The sequence below is a fragment of the Schistocerca cancellata genome, chromosome 4 (assembly GCF_023864275.1).
Source record: "Schistocerca cancellata isolate TAMUIC-IGC-003103 chromosome 4, iqSchCanc2.1, whole genome shotgun sequence".
NCBI classification, from domain to species: Eukaryota; Metazoa; Arthropoda; class Insecta; order Orthoptera; family Acrididae; genus Schistocerca; species Schistocerca cancellata.
Window position 1 is genome coordinate 162,767,296 of NC_064629.1, and position 22,359 is coordinate 162,789,654.

At 47.1% G+C, this 22,359-nt stretch overlaps 1 protein-coding gene across 1 annotated transcript in view; it reads right to left on the bottom strand.

The window, feature by feature from the left end:
• LOC126184745 (unconventional myosin-Va) overlaps positions 1 to 22,359 on the bottom strand; it is a 373,204-nt gene that overhangs the window by 336,703 nt on the left and 14,142 nt on the right. The gene's annotated exons all lie outside the window — the stretch shown is intronic.

Sequence of the window (22,359 nt, forward strand, 5' to 3'; positions counted from 1 at the left end):
ATCAATCATTTGTATCTCCGCATGCAAAGGGGCGCTTTCAACTGGAAGGGCAAAAAGCCTCGAAAATAGCTCTAAAAACAGATGTAAGAGTGGCAGCGTCCTCATAAACGTTTAGGAAACCATCCTTGTAATTCTTTCAAGGCCGGAACGAATTTTTCAAACCTCACGGTTTCTTTGAGCTTAGGGAACTGGACAGTGTTTCGTAGAACATGCCTCTTCTAAAACGCAAATTTCGTTTTAAATGCGCCCTCATCGATCCAGAAATAAGTTACTTCTCACACGGCAATCTTACCGTGGGCAGCGTGCAGTCAAGTCCACTTAAAAAGCGAGATCTACAAACAATTTCCGATGTTGTAATTTTCGTTCCCGCACTCCTTTTTCTTTCATAATCTCAACAATACCGAATTTTAATTCGAAAAATCATGCTAGGCATGTACCGCGACTTAACCAACGTACTTCGTAGTAAAATAAAGTCTCCATACTCCTCGTTTAGTTCCATCGAAAATGTTGCAACTGACTGGAATAATACGGGCGACTTCGGAAATTTTACTCTTTGTACCACAAATTTCTTCACGTGCTTCATGCCTAAAAATGTAAGACAAAGTGCTCTTCGTGTACAGAACAGTGAATCCCGCCTGTTGATCGTTGTAAGTTTTTTGCTGTTTCATTGTCAACTAAATCTTAATTCTTTCTGCATGGTGTTGTAATATTGTTTCACAACTAATCTGCAGTACCCGTCGATTATGCGACTGCATAATACACACTGTGTCATCAAAAGTATCCAGACACCTGGCTGCAAATGATTTACAAGTTCGTGGCGCCCTCCATCGGTAATGTTGGAATTCAATATGCCTGTTCCCAATAGCCTTGATGACAGCTTCCACTCTCACAAGCATACGTTCAATCAGGTGTTAGAAGGTTTCTTGGGGAATGGCAGCCCATTCTTCACTGAGTGCTGCACTGACGAGAGGTATCGGTGTCGGTCGGTGAGGCCTGGCACGAAGTCGGCGTTCCAAAACATCCCAAAGGTGTTCTGTAGGATTCAGGTCAGGACTCTGTGCAGGCTAGTCCATTAGTGGGATGTTATTGTCGTGTAACCACTCCGCCACAGGCCGTGCAATATGAACAGTGCTTGATCGTGTTGAAAGATGCAATCGCCATCCCCGAACTGCTCTTCAACAGTGGGAAGCAAGAAGGTGCTTAAAACATCAATGTAGGCCTGTGCTGTGATAGTGCCACGCAAAACAACAAAGGGTGCAGAAGCCCCCTCCACGAAAAACATGAGAACACCTTAACACCACCGCCTATGAAATTATACTGTTGGCACTACACACGCTGGCAGATGATGATCAGCGGACATTCGCCATACCCACAACCTGCCATCGGATCGCCACATTGTGTACCGTGATTCATCACTCCACACAACTTTTTTCCATTGAAGAATCGTCCAATATTACGCTCCTTACACCAAGCGAGGCGTCGTCGTTTGTCATTTCCCGGCGTGATGTGTGGCTTATGAGCAGCCGCTCGACCATGAAATCCAGATTTTCTCAACTACCGCCTAACTGTCATAGTACTTGCAGTGGATCCTGATGCAGTTTGGAATTCCTGTGTGATGGTCTGGATAGATGTCAGCCTTATAACATATTACGACCCTCTTCAACTGTCGGCGGTCTCTGTCAGTCAACAGACGAGGTCGGCCTGTACGCTTTTGTGCTGTACGTGTCCCTACACGTTTTCACTTCATTATCCCATCGGAAACAGTGGACCTACGGATGTTTAGGAGTGTGGAAATCTCGCGTACAGACTTGTGACACAAGTGATACCCAATCACCTGATCACGTTCGAAGTCCGTCAGTTCCGCGGAGCGCCCCATTCTGCTCTCTCAGGGTGTCTAATGACTGCTGAGGTCTCTGATATGGAATACCTGGCAGTAGGTGGCAGCACACTGCAAATAATATGAAAAACATATGTTTTCGCTGGTGTCCGGATACTTTTGATCACATAGTGTATGTTGAGAGTTCTCATTCCTCTGTCCTGTTATTCCTATTCATATCTGAAGATTGTGGCGATGGATCGCTGGACTGCCTATTTTTGTGCCAATAGCTACTCGATCCGTCGACGTCCTTCATACCACGAACACGTAGCGAAGTGTAAACTGCGCTGACACTACGATTTTGCCGAACTGGAGGGAGCTGTTCCGGCCGAAAAATTCCATAGCGCAATTCTCAACGAAATTTGGCGCTGTTCGGGGTACTTCCGTGAAGGACTCACTAAAGCCGAGACAAGTCTGGCCTTGACCCGCATGCAGCCCGCACAACTTGCACGCGAGAAGTCTGCCACGCCGTGGCCGGCCTTGTTAGAGACCGATCTGCCTACTAAGTGGTCTTTGCAAAATGTATGAAAAGTGGGGTTTTGGAGTCACGTGAACGAAGGTGGAATGAGTGAGTCCCAGCATAGCTTCAGGGAACGGGAATATATCGAGGATACTATGTACCACTCTCTGGAGTCTGTTCAGGATTCAGAGGTCCAGTATGTAGTTGCTATTATGGTGGTACCTTCGACAACCTTTAGTTGTCCTCTATTTGCTCGCCTGATGTGTTGTGTAACCGTCCAGGTAAACTTTAGATGTGTCGTATGGGCTACTGTGCGCCTTGAGTGGAATCCCAACAAGAATCTGACGAAATTGATCACCGAAGACTTTCCTCGGGTCTCCGTCCTTGGACCTAGTTTTTGGACAATCTCAAACCTCTTTTGAATAGCCTACAAGAAAAATCCGAAGCTTTGAACCTAACTGCGTACACTGATTGTCTCGTGCTGTTAGTCCGGGGGAACAGCAGACTAAAATTAAAAACGAGCGTCGAAGTTCTGATAGATACATTTCAGGAATGCATCGCAGCTCAGAAGTGAACCTCAGTATCAGGACGGCAGCCAGAATACACGGAACACTCTTAGCTCACGTTGTCAGTTGCTATGTTGGTGGCAAATACACATGAGCATGTGGGCTTTTGTCACTACAGGGTCCAGTATTACCTGAATAACATTTATTTCGGGCAAGTTGTTGCTTGACATAGGCCGACAGGAGTGTGTAATAGTCAGAATGTGTACAGTCCGTGACTTCACTCAGGTATGACTTTCTTCATTGAGGATGGCCTTTTTATTAACTGAGGAGCGCTGAAATCATTAACCAGCTACGCCAGTTACACTGCGGCATCCTGTCACCTATGATATAGCATTTAAATTTGCACCAGAAGATGTAACTCTAATAGTTGCGAAATCGGCTGTGTGGGTCTGTAACTGACCTGAAGAAAAAAGAAAAACACGGCTACAGCTGACCACTGGAAGTTCCATTCAGTTTTGTTTTAATAGTTTTAACACCAGTATTTAAAAAACTGTTCATTGTATGAAGTGTCCAGCAATCACATATAGCTGTATAATATTGAAAGGAAGACTAAGATATAGCCAAAGTCGTGTCATCAGAATTAATGACGTGCCCATACACGTAAGTCACACCTGTATCTCGAGGTGTGCCTGGAGGATAAATCAAATTTTCATACCAACATAAAAGAGAGTTTTCGAAAGTTTTGGCAAGCATGAACGAACGAAATGTTAACACTGCGCGACAAACATTCGGACTACCTCTAAAGAAACTTTCATATCTATAGTGAGAAGACACTAGCGGCGGCAGTGGATTTTGGTGTGAACGTTCGGGCGCATAGCCTGAGGCTTGTGACAGAGATGGGGTGTGCCGCAGGTGCAGCGAGGAGTTCTACTGCGATGTTCGGGTGCATTTGGCGCATCAACTAGCTCCTTGCAACCAGTGTTTGGGTCCTGCCTCTATCTGCGTGTCAGAGGCACAGGGCCACCTACTGGTTCGAGAAAAACATGCTATATAAAGCAAATACTTTTTGGAACATAATCGTGCCTCTTCTGCCACTGAGAGGTGGACGTATTGCTCGTTCTCAAATGGTGGAGTGATTCCAAATCGGTATTTACACTGACAGGAATTTGTCAGTACACAGGTTATGTATAGAGTGAACCAGAACTCCGACGACAAACTTTCAGAGGTGATAGGTAGCTGGGACCAAATCAAGAAACAAATTTCTATTAAACATGGGGGTCTACAACGCATACCTTAAGAGCTATGTGCACTCGTTCATCGCCGCTAGTATGAAACATTTGTTCTATTCGACAACTACTCAATGCTCTTAAGGTTATTTGAGCCCATGTTTAATAGACAATTTTTCTTGTTTTGGTTCATACTACTACCTCAAGGGTTTTTTTTTTTTTGTGGTTTTAGGGCGCACAACTTCAATGGTCATTAGCGCCCTGACTACTCTAAGAATGCACCGCGAGGCACAAGTTGACAACAACAACTAAAAGGGAAAACACGATAAAAGACAGACTGACAGGCATAGGATTAAAAAACAACATCATCAAATGTCCTTAGCGAGGTTTGTCAAATTGATAAAACGAAGAACACGAGCAGCTGCTCGTGGGTCATCCGCTAAAATGGCATCGAAAGTATTTGGCAGGTTAAGATCGAGGCGCAGTGTGTTAAGATCTGGACAAGACATTAAAATGTGTCTAACCGTCAGCAAGTGCCCACATGGGCAGAACGGCGCCGGCGCAGCCGTCAGCAGATGGCGATGGCTGAACCGGCAGTGTCCAATTCTTAACCGTGCTAAAACGACCTCCACCCGCTGAGAAGGGCGTGAGGAGGACGTCCAAGCCACGGGAAGAGGTTTTAAGGCCCGAAGCTTGTTGTCGGTAAGTGCAGCCCAATCGGCATGCCACAGCGATAAGATGCGCCGACAAATGACCCCGCTAAAATCGGACGAAGGGACACAACAAGAAGCTGTCCGAGGCTGGAGGACCGCAGCCTTGGCCGCGGCATCTGCAGCTTCGTTCCCAGGGATACCGACATGGCCAGGAACCCACATAAAGCTAACCGGAGAACCGACGTCCACCAGCTGCTGAAGAGAGCGTTGGATCCGGTGTACGAAAGGGTGAACCGGGTACGGATCACTGAGGCTCTGGATGGCGCTCAGGGAATCTGAGCAGATGACATAAGCAGAATGTCGGTGGCGGCAGATGTAAAGAACAGCCTGGTAGAGGGCAAAGAGCTCAGCTGTGAAGACCGAACAATGGCCATGGAGCCGGTATTTGAAACTTTGTGCCCCGACAATAAAGGAACACCCGACCCCGTCATTGGTCTTAGAGCCATCTGTATAAATGAAAGTCATGTTGATGAACTTCGAACGAAGTTCCAAAAAACGGGAGTGGTAGACCGAACCGGATGTGACCTCTTTTGGGAGCGAGCTGAGGTCAAGGTGAACGCGGACCTGAGCCTGGAGCCAAGGTGGCGTGTGGCTCTCGCCCACTCGAAAGGTTGCAGGGAGTGAAAAATTAAGGTGTTGAAGGAGGCGACGAAAGCGAACTCCAGGGGGTAGCAGGGCAGAGACATACAACCCGTATTGACGGTCGAGAGAGTCGTCAAAAAAGGAACGATAAGACGGATGGTCGGGCATTGACAGTAGCCGACAGGCATACCGACAAAGCAGTATATCGCGCCGGTAGGTGAGTGGCAATTCGCCAGCGTCAGCATGAAGACTCTCTACGGGACTGGTATAAAATGCTCCGATCGCAAGTCGTAAACCCCGATGTTGTATGGAGTTGAGGCGGCGTAAGATGGATGGCCGTGCAGAGGAGTATACGAAGCTCCCATAATCCAGCTTGGAGCGGACGATCGACCGATATAGACGAAGTAGGACGGTTCGATCCGCTCCCCACGACATACCACTGAGAACACGGAGGACATTTAAAGAACGGGTACAACGGGCGGCCAAATATGACACATGTGGAGACCAGCTAAGTTTCCTGTCAAAGGTAAGGCCTAAAAATTTGGTTGTCTCCACGATTGGGAGAGCAACGGGACCGAGTCGTAAGGACGGTGGGAGAAACTCTTTGTAGCGCCAGAAGTTAATACAGACCGTCTTCTCGGCAGAAAAACGGAAGCCATTGGCGACACTCCAGGAGTAAAGACGGCCAAGAGAACGCTGAAGACAGCGCTCCAGGACACGTGTACACTGCGCGCTGCAATAGATGGTAAAATCGTCCACGAAAAGGGAGCCTGATACATCAGCTGGGAGGCAATCCATTATTGGATTGATCGCGATGGCGAAGAGAGCGACGCTCAAAACGGAGCCCTGTGGCACCCCATTCTCCTGGCGAAAGGTGTCGGACAGGACAGAACCCACACGTACCCTGAACTGTCGATCCATTAAAAAGGAACGAATAAAAAGAGGGAGGCGACCGCGAAGGCCCCATGTATGCATGGTGCGGAGAATGCCCGCCCTCCAACAGGTGTCGTAAGCCTTCTCCAAATCAAAGAACACAGCCGCGGTCGGGCGCTTCCGCAAGAAGTTATTCATAATGAAGGTCGACAAGGTAACCAGATGGTCAACAGCAGAGCGGCGCCTACGAAATCCACATTGTACATTGGTAAGTAGGCGTCGAGACTCGAGCAGCCAAACCAATCGAGAGTTAACCATTCGCTCCATCACTTTACAGACACAGCTGGTAAGCGAGATAGGTCGATAACTGGAACGCAAGTGCTTGTCCTTCCCCGGCTTAGGAATCGGGACAACAATAGACTCGCGCCAGCATGCGGGAACATGTCCCTCAATCCAGATGCGATTGTAAGTACTAAGAAGAAACCCTTCACCCGCAGGAGAAAGGTTCTTCAGCATCTGAATATGAATAGAATCAGGCCCTGGAGCGGAGGACCGTGATCGGCCAAGTGCGTTTTCGAGTTCCCGCATGGTGAATGGGGCATTATAACTTTCACAATTCGAGGAGCGGAAGTTAGGTGGCCTAGCCTCCTCTGATTGTTTGCGGGGGAGGAAGGCAGGGTGGTAATGAGCGGAGCTCGAAACCTCTGCGAAAAACCGGCCGAAGGCATTGGAGACAGCCTCAGGGGCCACAAGGACGTCATTCGCGACCGTCAAGCCAGAAACTGGTGAGTGGACCTTAGTGCCAGATAGCCGGCGCAGGCTACCCCAGACAACAGAAGGAGTAAAACTGTTGAAGGTGCTTGTGAAAGCAGCCCAGCTGGCTTTCTTGCTGTCTTTGATAATACGACGACACTGAGCACGTAATAGTTTATAATTGATACAATTCGCCACTGTAGGGTGGCGTTTAAATGTGCGTAAAGCACGTCGACGAGCACGTAAAGCGTCTCTACATGCTGCGGTCCACCAGGGGACCGGTACGCGACGTGGAGAAGGAGGGTGAGGGATGGAATATTCAGCAGCAGCGAGAATGACTTCCGTGAGGTGTGCGACCTGACGATCGCAGCTTGTGAAGGTTTGATCCTGAAAGGTCGCCCTGGAAGAGAAGAGCCCCCTGTCTGCCTTGGAGATGGTCCAACTAGAGGAGCACGGAGAGGGGGTATGCTGCAGGAGATGGATAACACACGGGAAGTGGTCGCTCGAATATGTATCAGAAAGTGCATACCACTCAAACCGGCGTGCAAGTTGGGGAGTACATATAGAGAGGTCTAAATGGGAATAGGTGTGAGATGTGTCCGAAAGAAAAGTAGGGGCGCCAGTATTGAGGCAGACAAGATTGGGCTGGTTGAAAAGGTCTGCTAACAAGGAGCCCCTCGGGCAGGATGCTGGAGAGCCCCAAAGGGGATGGTAGGCATTGAAGTCTCCAGTTAACAAAAATGGTGCAGGTAGCTGAGCAATAAGTTGCATCATGTCTGCCCTGGTAACGGCAGATAACGATGGAGTGTAAACGGTACAAAAGGAAAACGTAAAAGTGGGGAGAGTAATGCGGATGGCAACTGCCTGCAGGCCGGTGTGCAACGTGATGGGATCGTAGTAAATATCATCCCGGACCAGCAACATAACCCCTCCATGAGCTGGGATACCTACCACAGGGGGTAGGTCAAAACGCACAGAGGTGTAGTGTGCCAAGGCAATTTGATCGCATGGGCGTAGCTTCGTTTCCTGGAGGGCTACGACGAGCGGACGGTGCAAGCGGAGCAGCAACTTCAAGTCCTCTCGGTTGGAGCGAATGCTGCGAATATTCCAGTGAATAAGTGCCATCGTAAGAAAAGGAGGATGAGAGAAGGGGTCACCTCGAAGGCCGCTTAGGGCCTGGCTTCGAGCGAGCACTGCCGCCGCTATCAGTAGGCGGACAGTCATCGTCCATTGGGTCTATAGGGTCATCGGCCATCTCGGGAGGATGGCCGGGAGGGGGAGCTTCCTCCGCCGGTGAACGGCCAGATGTACGGCTACCAGCGGTGCGGCCAGGCGAAACGGATGACGGCCTGGGGCGGCAACCGCTGGGTGGCGCAGGAGAAGAAATGCGCCGTGGCGGAGAAGGAGAACTGTGCTTCCTATGCGCCTTTTTGGAAGGACGTTTGGTGGAAGTACCGGTCGAAGGCTGGGAGGTCGAGGTACGGAGGAAGTCTGCACGGGATGGTTCCTTCTTGAAGGCCCGTGCATCTGACTTCGGGGTCTTCGTCTTAGCAGAAGCTGAGGAAGGGCCTGGTGTCTGTGGGGTGATGGGAGGAAGAGGAGACGTCGACCGCGCGATCTTAGCACTGGCCGAACGGACGACCGTGGTGCTGAAGGTCAGATCGCATGTCTGGGTTGCTACCTCCCGGGTAGTCCGAGGAGAGGCGAGGACAGTACTGTATTTCCCCGCTGGGAGCAGCGCGCGCTTCCTACTAGCCAATAGCTTGCGAGCAGCCGAGGTGGACACTTTCTCTTTGACCCGAATTTCTCGGATACAGCGTTCTTCCTTATAGACAGGACAGTCGCGGGAGGATGCGGCATGGTCACCCTGACAGTTCACACAACGAGGAGACGGAGGTGGACAGTCACCCTCATGGGCATCCCTGCCACAAGTGACACATTTAGCCGCATTGGAACAAGACTGTCGAGTGTGATTGAAACGCTGACACTGGTAGCAGCGCGTAGGTGTCGGGACATAGGGGCGAACAGAAATAACCTCGTAGCCCGCCTTGATGCGCGATGGCAGCTTAACACTATCGAAGGTCAAGAAAAGTGTCCGGGTCGGTACAAGGTCATTGTTGACCTTTTTCATGACCCTATGGACAGCCGTCACGCCCTGCTCAGCGAGGAAAGATTGAAGCTCCTCGTCAGTCAATCCGTCGAGGGAGCTAGTATAGACTACACCACGAGACGAATTCAAAGTTCGGTGGGCCTCCACCCGGACAGGGAACGTGTACAGGAGTGTGGCCCGAAGCAGTTTTTGTGCCTGAAAGGCACTATCAGTTTCTAGTAATAAGGTGCCGTTACGCAACCTGGTACAAGATTTGACAGATCCGGCTATGGCATCTACGCCCATCTGAATAACGAAAGGGTTGACAGAGGAAAAATCCTTTCCGTCCTCAGATCGAGAAACTACGAGGAACTGTGGGGCAGGCGGTAGTACTTTTGTCACTGTTGGCTGGTCACGTTTCCGTTTTTGGGTCGAAGTCGAGAGAGATGGAGTAGAATCCATTGCGGAGGAATCCCCCATGATTGCCAGCGTCTCCGATGGCGCGCTCTTTCCTTGTGGGGACCCTCTCAGAGGGCACTCCCGCCTTAGGTGAATGTTTACACCTCAGGTCACACCTCCCGAGAAACAGACGGAGGGACCAATCGGCATGGTCAGAAGGTATCAGCTCAGGCAATCACCCCTCCCCGGGCCTGGCCTTTACCAGGGGGTACGCGCGTGCCTTACATGTCTACCCAGGGCGGGGACTTACGCGTTACCCCGTCACCGGCTACGCGTGCGAACGCGTGGGTCGGTCTTCAGGCACGCACAGGGAGGAAGGAAGAAGAGGAAAAAGAAGAGAGAGAGGGAGAAAGAGGACAGACTGTCTCAAACGCCGAGGCGGAGACCAGAGAAGGCAAGGAGAAGAAGGCAATGAGAAAGCAAGGAGAAGAAGGCAATGAGAAGGCAAGGAGAAAAAGGCAATGAGAAGGCAAGGAGAAAAAGGCAATGAGAAGGCAAGGAGAAAAAGGCAATGAGAAGGCAAGGAGAAAAAGGCAATGAGAAGGCAAGGAGAAAAAGGCAATGAGAAGGCAAGGAGAAAAAGGCAATGAGAAGGCAAGGAGAAAAAGGCAATGAGAAGGCAAGGAGAAAAAGGCAATGAGAAGGCAAGGAGAAAAAGGCAATGAGAAGGCAAGGAGAAAAAGGCAATGAGAAGGCAAGGAGAAAAAGGCAATGAGAAGGCAAGGAGAAAAAGGCAATGAGAAGGCAAGGAGAAAAAGGCAATGAGAAGGCAAGGAGAAAAAGGCAATGAGAAGGCAAGGAGAAAAAGGCAATGAGAAGGCAAGGAGAAAAAGGCAATGAGAAGGCAAGGAGAAAAAGGCAATGAGAAGGCAAGGAGAAGTCAAGGGAAAGAGTAAGGAAGACAGTGAGGTGGAGAAGAGCAAAGAAAGGAACCAACAAAAGGAAGGAAGAGACGAGAAGTGAAAAACCAAAAAGACCACGATTATAGGTCGTGGAACCGTCCGTCTCCGGACGCAGGCGCTAACTACCCCCGTGAGGGGGATGGACTCCTTTTAGTCGCCTCTTACGACAGGCAGGAATACCTCGGGCCTATTCTAATCCCCGGACCCGCAGGGGGGTCCTCAAGGTTTGTCCGTCGAGTTCTGGCTCACCGTGTATATGCACTGCGCAAACAATAACATGTATCACTTTTTCAAAATCCCTTAATTGTCTCCCTATGCGACGTCTAAGTTTGAAATTTGGCTCAACGGTATCTGCAACATTCCTGTGTAATGATGCAAAATCAGGGCACCGTGCGATGTCACCCTCGGGTAACGCAACGCTTAAAACAGCGTCTTGACACATACGGAAGAAAAGGCCAGAGCTCAGAAGTTCACGTAATGTTTAAGGTGGGTTAGTGGTGTCGCATAGGCAAATTTCACCACAATTCTGCTCGACGTATACGTGGACGCTTAACACACCCCTTAACCACATTTAAGTACGACGCCAAGGGTTGAAATAACGAGGTTTTCTTACGGGTGGCCGAGGAAAACATTTCAGACATACTTCCGCTTAGAGTAGACACGTGAAAGCTCAGTGGGGCGGGGGGAGGAGGGGGGGGGGGGAGGGTTGTAAAGGGCGTCAATGAATACAACCCCTTCCCTTGCGGCGTTGATTCCCACACATTTCGCGGTCGAAAACGAAAATTCGCAGTGCGGTGAGCAGCAGGACTACGTTCTTGACAACCTCTGACACTTCTGACGCCCACCTTACGATTTAAACCCTTCTCGAGAGACATCGCGGACCAGCAATTCCAATGAACGTGATCGCACTCCCTTTGAAGTGCAGTTTCTCCTCTGGTGTAGAGGTTGGAACCACTAGGGACCTTTCGAAACTATTCGACTAAATTTGAAAGTGCAACGAAGCAACAAGGGAGCTTATGATTTTTCAGCCCGCCTGTGGCGTTATAATGGGGGTGGGGGAGGTTGGGGAGGGGGTGGGCATTAACACATGTGGAAATAGAACCCCTAAGTGTCCCTCTAAGATCATCCCGTTCGACAACACCTTCGGTGCCACCCACCCTGCTTTGTTGAGCACTTTGAAAACTTGCCTGTACAGAGACAAGCCCTGACAGAGTCGCACGTACCTCAAGACAGCCAATGTTCCCATCATTGGCCCGAAAGCCATAGATCATGGTATTTTGGACGTCAGAGACAGCGCTCCGTTTCCGCATTACGACAACGACTACACTGTAATACTTAACCAGACGACTCGCTTTATCCAAGGTGTACATGAAGTCCGGGAACACTTTCAATTATTTATTGCAGAAGAACTAAACGGTACAGATGTCCTACATATTGCATTTTGAAGAGAAACTGAAATTTTTTTTTCTTCAAACATTCGATAAGCGAACCATGAAATACCCGGCAGACGTCAATACGGTGTTCAAATTCTTGCCATACCCGTCCCAGCATGGCATCGTCGCCTGTGGCAGTCGATTCCCGTATTCTCTCCCGGAGCTCTGCTACATCACTTAGTAGAGGCGGAACGTACACCAGGTCTTTAACGTGTCGCCACACAAAGAAGTCATACGGAGCAAGACCTCGTGTTTTTGTCGAACTCCAACACACAGAAAGCTCGCTCCACACATGAAGTCGCAATGTTTGCGACTAGCGCTGACTATCGGCAAATTACAAAACTACGCTGTGGCTGCATACGCAAAAAAAGAAAAACTTTCAGGGTTACTCTTCAAAATGACAGATGTATGATGTGTGTACAATGAGCCGGCCGGTGTGGCCGAGCGGTACTAGGCGCTTCAGTCTGGAACCGCGCGACCGCTACGGTCGCAGGTACGAATCCTGCCTCGGGCATGGATGTCTGATATCCTTAGGTTAGTTAGGTTTAAGTAGTTCTAAATTCTTGGGGACTGATGACCTCAGATGTTAAGTCCCATAGTGCTCAGAGCCATTTGAGCCATATGTGTACAATGTTTGGTTCTTGTGCAATAAATAATTGAAAGTGTTCCTGGACTTTATGTACACCCTGTATATAGGAAATTGCTAGTGCTGCCATCTGCGGCCTGTGAGTGGTTATTGCACACGTATGTCGACCATAGGCAGTGGTCACATTAATGTACATCGACCGTGTAGAACAAACACTTCGAGCGTGTGTACACATAAGAATAAAACAACAACCACACCATCATATGACCCGTCCAGAGAAACCGACCTTGCTTTAGCATATTAAAGTCGGTCGGAAAAATTCAAATCGGATTTTCTGAGAGTTGCAGCTAACTGCTTTTGCGGATTGATATTTGAGTTCTGAACTTGACGTACCATAAATATAAAAAAAAATAATATTAAAAGCCGCAATTACCATGTGATCTTGGGAGCGCAGAGCACGAGGCTTCCACGACAGCTGTTTGCATTAACAGCGGCACGCGCGCGTGCGCTATGAAAGCGGCCCACAGAGCTTACATACCAGCACGCGGCCTCACTGCATTCATGAAGTCGGCAGTCTGCAGTTCAGGCTAAACGATAAGGCAAGATTCAGGCTCTCCACATCAGGCGTACGTGTGTCAATAATAATACGTTCATATCAACTTTTTTTTTTTTACCACTGAGCTGACCGAATGACTGTTAAACCTTCTGGCTATTATTCATAGGCCTCTATTCCCCAGACTCGTGTTTCATACCTTCACTTAGGAGGGGAGAACGGGTGCACAGAATATTTAGTAGTATTCTGATGAGTCAGATTACGGCAGCGGATATTTGTTACACTACTAGCCATTATAATTGCTACACCAAGAAGAAATGCAGATGATAAACGGGTATTCATTGGACAAATATATTATACTAGCACTGACATGTGATTACATTTTCACGCAATTTGGGTGCATAGTTCCAGAGAAATCAGTACCCAGAACAACCACCTCTGGCCGTAATAACGGCCTTGATACGCCTGGGCATTGGGTCAAACACCTTGGATGGCGTGTACAGGTACAGCTGACCATGCAGCTTCAACACGATACCACAGTTCATCAAGAGTAGTGACTGGCGTATTGTGACGAGCCAGTTGCTCGGCCATCATTGACCAGATGTTTCAGATGGTGAGAGAACTGGAGAATGTGCTGGCCAGGACAGCAGTCAAACATTTTCTGTATCCAGAAAGGCCCGTACAGGACCTGCAACATGCGGTCGTGCATTACCCTACTGAAATGTAGGGTTTCGCAGGGATCGAATGAAGGGTAGGGCCACGGGTCATAACACATCTGAAATGTAACGTCCACTGTTCAAAGTGCCGTCAATGCGAACAAGAGGTGACCGAGACGTGTAACCAATGGCACCCCATACCATCACGCCGGGTGATACGCCAGTATGGCGATGACGAATACACGCTTCCAATGTGCGTTCACCGCGATGTCGCCAAACACGGATGCTTCCAACATGATGCTGCAAACAGAACCTGGATTCATCCGAATGACGTTTTGCCATTCGTGCACCTAGGTTCGTCGTTGAGTACACCATTGAAGGCGCTCCTGTCTGTGATACAGCGTCAAGGATAACCGCAGCCATGGTCTCCGAGCTGATAGTCCATGCTGCTGCAAACGTCGTCGAACTGTTCGTGCAGATGATTTTATCAAAGTCGGAAACTTGATGGTACGCATTTCTGCTCCGTAGACGAGGCATCACAAGAACGTTTCACCAGGCAACGCCGGTCAACTGCTGTTTGTGTATGAGAAATAGGTTGGAAACTTTCCTCATGTCAGCACGTTGTATTTATCGCCCCCGGCGCCAACCTAATGTGAATGCTCTGAAAAGCTAATCATTTGCATATCACAGCATCTTCTTCTGGTCGGTTAAATTTAGCGTCTGTAGCACGTCATCTTCGTGGTATAGCAATTTTAATGGCCAGTAGTGTATATGCATATTGTCAAATGGCCTGTTGAATCTTGGTAACTGATATTCTGTTAGTTGAAGTAAAGCTGTCGCCAACCCGAAAGAGTATTTGAACGCAGCAATACTTTACTAGGGATGTTCTATTGGAGGCTGCATGCCCTTGCCTTCATCTGACCGCTGAACTGACTTACCTTGGCTGTTTACACCGTTCGCCCAAGAAGTTCCGAGACTGAGTTTATTCCTGGCCTGTAAGTGAAATCAGCGCAGTGATTACCGTGGTAGCTTGAACTAATAACCGTAAACAACAGATGTGCATTCGCCCAGGCAGTTCTCAGCAGGCAGTGTTCAGTAGTGGGCGTGCGATCGTAGTCTTCCAACGCTGTTGTTTTACTAACCGCAATGGAGCAAAGAACTGCACATCTCTAAATCAAGTGTCGAAGATATTCTCCAGCGTTTTTCGAAGAAGAGAAAAGTGTGAACAAAGTCTGTCCCGCACACCTTGACTCCCGAACACAAACGACGACGCCTGACGTCTACCGCGACTTGATTGAAATTCACCACTCTGACAGTTTTTCCCGAAAAAAAAAAATAAAAAAAAAATCACGGATGATGACTGTTTTATCAATGCGAACGTACCGCAAAAGACAAGGTGCAGAAATTCACATGAAAGGCCAACGTTTTGACGACGTAATTGACATTCCAGCCAGTATGACGAGCGCATTTAACAACATACCAAAGAAGGTATTTTCTGACAGTTTAATGTGGTTGTATGAACGTTCTGTACGTTTTACTCAAGTACGCAAGAGTATGTGGAACACCTAACCCATTAAGACCACCTTCTTAACTTTTTTTTATTACTTGAGTCTAAACTTTTTAGACTGGTGGGGTATGGTGAACCACTATTGAAAGAGGTCACCTAACCGAGGAACTTGGTACTTTTAATAGGTACAAATTAGTGCCAGAGGTGTAAAAATGATCACTGGTATTGAATGCTGGACATCATTTCTAGTCTTAGCACTTATCCACCGCGAAACACTTGTGTGATGTATCAGTTTTTGTTTACGTTGTGCTGGTTTTTACTTGTAGGAACAGTTGTAGGATCGCTCGTTGTTAGTCAGTCCCACCGATACTAAGAACACTTTCTCAGGAACGCGTACACGTATCAAATTTCAATGTATCTCATATTAAGGTCTATGATCCCTTGGCGGTCCAAAATTTCATGTTTGTAAGTCAATACAATCAAAAGATACGGCCATTTATGTGGTATATTTTGATACTCAAACTCACCGTCGAAATCTATAGAGTACTTCTCGTTGATCTACAATCATGAAATTTGGCAGGAAGCTAGGTTTCACGGCACAAGTAAAGGAAAAAAATACAAAAATTGTCAATTTATAACACTAAAAATATCTTTTTTATCCGACCTTCCGTCTGTCTGTCTGTCTGTCTGTCTGTCAGAACCATTTTATCTCTTTAACAGCTTAGCGTACCAAATTCAAATTTATGTCACATACTAAGGTCTACGGTCTCCTGGCGATGTAAGGATTTTAAGCTTCTGAGGCACTGCAGTCAGAAGATACTGACATTTACCTCACATGTTTTGAAACTTGAAAACTCACTCATCAAAACTTGTAGGGTACTTCCCCTTGACAGAGAATCATGAAATTTGGCAAAAGGCTAGGTTTCACAGTACAAATAAAAAAATATGAAAACTGCTAAATTGTAATTACATCACGTAAAAATATCTTTCTGCCATCAGAACATACATTGCATTCACCATCCGTCTAAAGCATAAAGACAATCATTACTGCATCCGAACATAAAATTTAACTTGTATTCGTGTTTTGGTAAGCAAAAAAAAAATATTTTATCAACTTTTTTATATCTATACACATAAACTGAAGTCACTCGTTTTTTTTTTGTATGTCCAGGCTAACCTGAAGAACTACTGTAGAGATGTTTATTGAGTCTGATTCCTCAGGACCGGTATCTTGCCAGCACCTATATCGAAAACAAGCAAAAATCTTTTATTCTGACCGAATGAGTGGTGAACCTTCTGGCTATTATTCACAGGCCTCTATTCCCCAGACTCGTGTTTCATACCTTCACCTAGGCGGGGAGAACGGGTGCACAAATGGTTCAAATGGCTCTGAGCACTATGGGACTCAACTTCTGAGGTCATCAGTCCCCTAGAACTTAGAACTACTTAAACCTAACTAACCTAAGGACATCACACACATCCATGCCCGAGGCAGGATTCGAACCTGCGACCGTAGCAGTCGCGCGGTTCCGGACTGAGCGCCTAGAACCGCTAGACCACCGCGGCCGGCATGGGTGCACAGAATATTTAGTAGTAGTCGGTCATAGGACCGTTGCTATTCACAATATACATAAATGAACTGGTGGATGACATCGGAAGTTCACTGAGGCTTTTTGCAGATGATGCTGTGGTGTATCGAGAGGTTGTAACAATGGAAAATTGTACTGAAATGCAGGAGGATCTGCAGCGAATTGACGCATGGTGCAGGGAATGGCAATTGAATCTCAATGTAGACAAGTGTAATGTGCTGCGAATACACAGAAAGATGGATCCTTTATCATTTAGCTACAAAATAGCAGGCCAGCAACTGGAAGCAGTTAATACCATAAATTATCTGGGGGTACGCATTAGGAGTGATTTAAAATGGAATGATCATATAATGTTGATCGTCGGTAAAGCAGATGCCAGACTGAGATTCATTGGAAGAATCCTAAGGAAATGCAATTCGAAAACAAAGGAAATAGGTTACAGTACGCTTGTTCGCCCACTGCTTGAATACTGCTCAGCAGTGTGGGATCCGTACCAGATAGGGTTGACTGAAGATATAGAGAAGATCCAACGGAGAGCAGCGCGCTTCGTTACAGGATCATTTAGTAATCGCGAAAGCGTTACGGAGATGATAGATAAACTCCAGTGGAAGACTCTGCAGGAGAGACGCTCAGTAGCTCGGTACGGGCTTTTGTCAAAGTTTCGAGAACATACCTTCACCGAAGAGTCAAGCAGTATATTGCTCCCTCCGACGTATATCTCGCGAAGAGACCATGAGGATAAAATCAGAGAGATTAGAGCCCACACAGAGGCATACCGACAATCCTTCTTTCCACGAACAATACGAGACTGGGGAGAACCGATAGAGGTACTCAAGGTACCCTCCGCCACACACCGTCAGGTGGCTTGCGGAGTATGGATGTAGATGAAGATGTAGATGAAGATGTAGATGTAGATGGATGAACTTTCTATATACGCTATTATGTTTGCAAGGAACACTCAGTGCGCGAGACCTAATCGTCCTCAGTTTTGTTTACCATGTTCTGCCAGTCACAAAAGCGCGCACAGATTCGCAGCTTCCGCTGCGGTCCAGATCGTCCCTCAAAATAATGTATACGTCTCCACGTCAAAATCCGGTCAAAAGAATGACTCGGACGGAATGAGGTCACGCCTTGCCGGCAGAACGATGCAGATAAGCTTTTAGTGGCCATCCATCACTCGGCACAGAATTCAGCGGGCGCAAGCGCAGACCATTAGCAAGACCGCGTTGGCGCGTTGCACATCACTGACTCGGGACGTCCAAACCAGCTCATTCCCTACATCTGCAGCCTCTCCAGCGTAATCCAAGCCGGGCGCCGGTTGAGGTTTTAAACATAGCAACTGTGTACTATCGACCGGTGTAAGAGACTGCACCGGCGCTGCTGATCCAGGTCAAGGGCCGCCGAAGTTACGGAACACGTTACTCGCGGAACAGCACGCCGTGCCGCGTGGATAAAGAGGAATGCCGCCTGTTTGTAGCTATCTGCGTCAGACGCAGTTATCGATGTTTCATGCCCCACTGTAAAAAGAGGACGACTGTTGTCTCTAACACGCTGATACTGCCACGCGGTGTTAAGAAACTTTCCTGAATATTGTGGCAGTAAAGGCACTTTTCATGCGCCAGTTTATTGTCGCGGGTGTTGATGGAGTTTTCAGTACCTCGGCGTCTTTCCTCGGTGGTTTGAACGACGAAAACTGTTCTACCGACGAAGGAGCTATGCGTAGTGGGATATATGAACGTTGGCCTCAAATGTGTCACGTACTTTTATATCAATGTTCTGCATGCGACCTTCAAGTGTGAGGCAGAGACAGTTGTATCTGAACGTGTACTAAGCTGCCTTACCGTTTCACTCGTCGATGTAGCTTGCGAAGAGTGACTGATTACACGCCTTTGTGTAAGCTGTTGTTTGCCTGATGTTACCTTCACAATCCATGCGGGGTCGATATACAGAGGCCTTACTCGTATTCTTAATTAAAGCCGTTTCTTGGGATTCTGTAAACATCTATTTTAGAGTTTAAGACTGTTCAGTATTTCTGTTACACTGTCCCCCCAGTAACACAACTGCAACACTTCTTTGTGCAGGTTTCGTGTCCTGTGTTAGAATGACCTAATATGAACTGGTCACTTATGAGCAATATTCGAGATGTAGGCTGTACTAGTGTGAGGGAACTCTTTCGTAAAGAAACAATAGTTTCGCAGAAACCTATTAATAACTCTAATCTTGCCCAGTGGTCTACCCACAAATGAGTATATGTGATAGTTCTAACTCTTCACGTTGTTACTCTCGACTATTTTAAAACGTGATTGATTAGTTGTGACTCAGTCGTACAGTCAGCGGCTAGTACACTTAAGATTTAGTTACGAGCTAATTGTGCATCGCATGGGCGACATGCGTGTTTAATAGGTAAACTCAAAGAAGGCAACCGACGGGTGACTTCCGAAATGTGTTTGGACTTTGAGAGCAAGCATTTCACAAATGAGAAAAATATTAATTTCTGTAAACGCCTATTGAAAAAATATGCATTGGTGAAGCCACATGAAGATGTCACTCAAAACATTGTTCTCTGACTGGTCCACATGGGTTTATCTACAATGAATCAGAGGCTGCAGTCTACACAAATAATAATGCCAAGTTCATCGGTAACGTATTTGGAATGAAATTTTCACTCTGCAGCGGAGTGTGTGCTGATTTTGAAACTTCCTAGCAGATTAAAACTGTGTGGCGGACCGAGACTCGAACTTGCCTTTCGCGGGCAAGTGCTCTACCAACTGAGCTACCCAAGCACGACTCACGACCCGTCCTCACAATATCACTTCCGCCAGTACCTCATCTCCTACCTTCCAAACTTCACAGAAGTTCTCCTGCGAAACTTGCAGGACTACCACTTCCGGAAGAAATGATTGCGGAGACATGGCTTAGCCACAGCCTGGAGGATGTTTCCAGAATGAAATTTTCACTCTGCAGCGGAGTGTGCGCTGATTTTGAAACGTATATAATCGGCAGGTAAACATTTTTCTTCTTCTGTTAGACACCTGCTAAAATAATTTATTTCCTGGAACCTTACGTTGGGTGTTCTGCAGCACGCACTGAAATGTGTTTTAATTATTCCCGTAATAAGAGCAAACGTTTACAGGGATGAGTCGAAATTCTTCACGAAAAAAAAAAAAAAAAAAATTCGCTCCATATTTATGGGATGAGTCCATAACCCTCATTAGTTCTGTGCTTCGGAACTGCACTATCTAACAATATAAATAAAATAATGAACTACTCAGCCGTGTATGAGATGGTGCAGACTGGAGCTGCAGCATGAAGTGGAAGATATTCTTCAAAATGGGGCGAGTCCTCTGCTATTACGTAATGGACAGTCAGGGAAAAATACACCAAACATAGTTCCACTTTGCCTTCGTTCCGACATGATCTAAATTTCAACCAAGTTTTTAATCGGAAGAGCTATACAGAATTCTTTAGAGAGAAAAGTCAGTTCGCTCTACATCATTATATTATTTAAATTGTTCTTAATAGCAAATCTGGTGTACTAGCAGTCTCATAACGAATACGAGAACGGAGAAACTATTATCCATTGATCTTGTCACTTTAACATCTATATACGTACGTGTATTTTGACGTCCGTTGTTTTTCCAGCTCCAACTAGATAGGAGTTACGTAGACCGACACGGGCTTGTACTAAAGCGCATCCCCGACGTAGTCTAGTCTTGTTAACAAATTAGGCTGCTAAACAATTTCATAGAGGTAGTTTAATCACCCACCACTGTACTAAATTACCTGCCCACAGTGACAACATTTAAGTGTGGATACAGTAGGAGTGTTTTCTTCCAGCTTGGGATTGGCTTCTTTGTTACGCACAATCCTGCTGTTGTTTACATGCTTGCGTTTTTGAGGAGCAAATGAAAATTCCCGCATTAGTCCACACTGACTTAAGAAGTTCTCTAAAGCGCATGAGTCATTTGTTGAAAGAGTAATACGAGCAATGGGGCGTGTATCGTCTCAACCCCCCTCCCCCCCCCCCCCCCCGCCACACACACACACAAATGACGGTACGCTACGGTCGCAGGTTCGAATCCTGCCTCCGGCATGGATGTGTGTGATGTCCTTAGGTTAGTTAGGTTTAAGTAGGTCTAAGTTCTAGGGGGCTGATGACCTGAGATGTTAAGTCCCATAGTGCTCAGCCATTTATGACGGTTCGCCTAGTGCGACCGTCAATACCTGTTTCAATTCTCAAGTGTACCGTCAGGTATTTAACAACCACTGCTGCCCAGAGGTCAAACGGGCTACAACGCAGGGGATGAGTTTATGCTAGTGTTTGGGTGACTAACAGAAATTACGAACTAGAAGGAGTTTCGCGGCATCCCTGTGCACTGCGGAACTACAGTACGTGGCAACGAGATAAGCGAGCAGCGATGGCGGGACACAATCGCAACAATCAAAGAGTCTCGTAACGACAGTCCTAAATAATGAAGAACATTGAAGAAACTAATGTTATTAGTCGAGATGACAATTACATTGTATCTGTGAACGACCTTTGCGCCAGGCCAGAGCATCTTTGATCATTAATTGACTTTCAATTGAACTTGATTGAAGTTGGTTAGGGAAAATTACGGCGCTTTGTGTGTAAACAACATTATTAGAATATACGAAGGCTATTCGGAAAATGAGTTCTGATAGGTCGCGAAATGGAAACGACAGTGAAAATCCGATGAAGCTTTTCACAGATGTGTTGGACAATTTCTCTAGTATGACTATTGATTGCGTCCCGTCGTTCATTTCAGTTCCGAGGACACGGTGAGCTCGTAAAGATACCTAGAGTAACAGCTTCTCCTGCTAAGAGGTTTCGCCTGGTTTCACGCGACACAAAATACCGTACCTGTAACGCATTTTCTTCTTCGTGAATTCTCGGCCGCACGCAGCAGGGGCAATGAGGATCTCCCTACAGCGTTTCCGATGGGAAGTGCTTAATCGTACAGTCCGGACTTGGCTCCCTCTGGTGTCCATCTCTGCTCGCATGATCCGCAGGTTACGTAGACAACATTTCGCCACAGACAACAAACTGCAGATCAGCGCAGACAAGTGGCGGAAAGGACAGGCAAGTATGTCGAGGGTACTGGGAAGTTGGTACAACGCTACGATAAGTGACGAACTCGGAGCGGCGACTATGTAGAGAAGTAGCTGGAAGGTGTAGCAAACTGTTGCAAATAAAACAGTTTTGCTTTTCACTGTGGTTTCCATTTTGTGAACGATCGGACCTTACTTTCAGAATAGCCCTAGTGTAAAGATTTCGTGGCTGTGTTGATTTCACTTGCAGTCTGGAGTTTAATTAAATGATTGCCTTTTGCAGTGGTTATTTATTGGAGCTTAGCATCTAACAGTTTCACTTAAATCAATTGGTAAATGTTTAGAGAAAGCGACAATTATTCCTTGAAAATGCTAGACGTTCTGGGAATGTTAAAACTTACGAGTTGCGACCAATCACGATTTTTAACTTGAAACCCACGCAGTTAGACAAAAACATTTCTATCAGTGCAATAATAACTGTTAATCATTGCGAATTCTCTGGGGATTTATTTTAGGCACTTTCAAC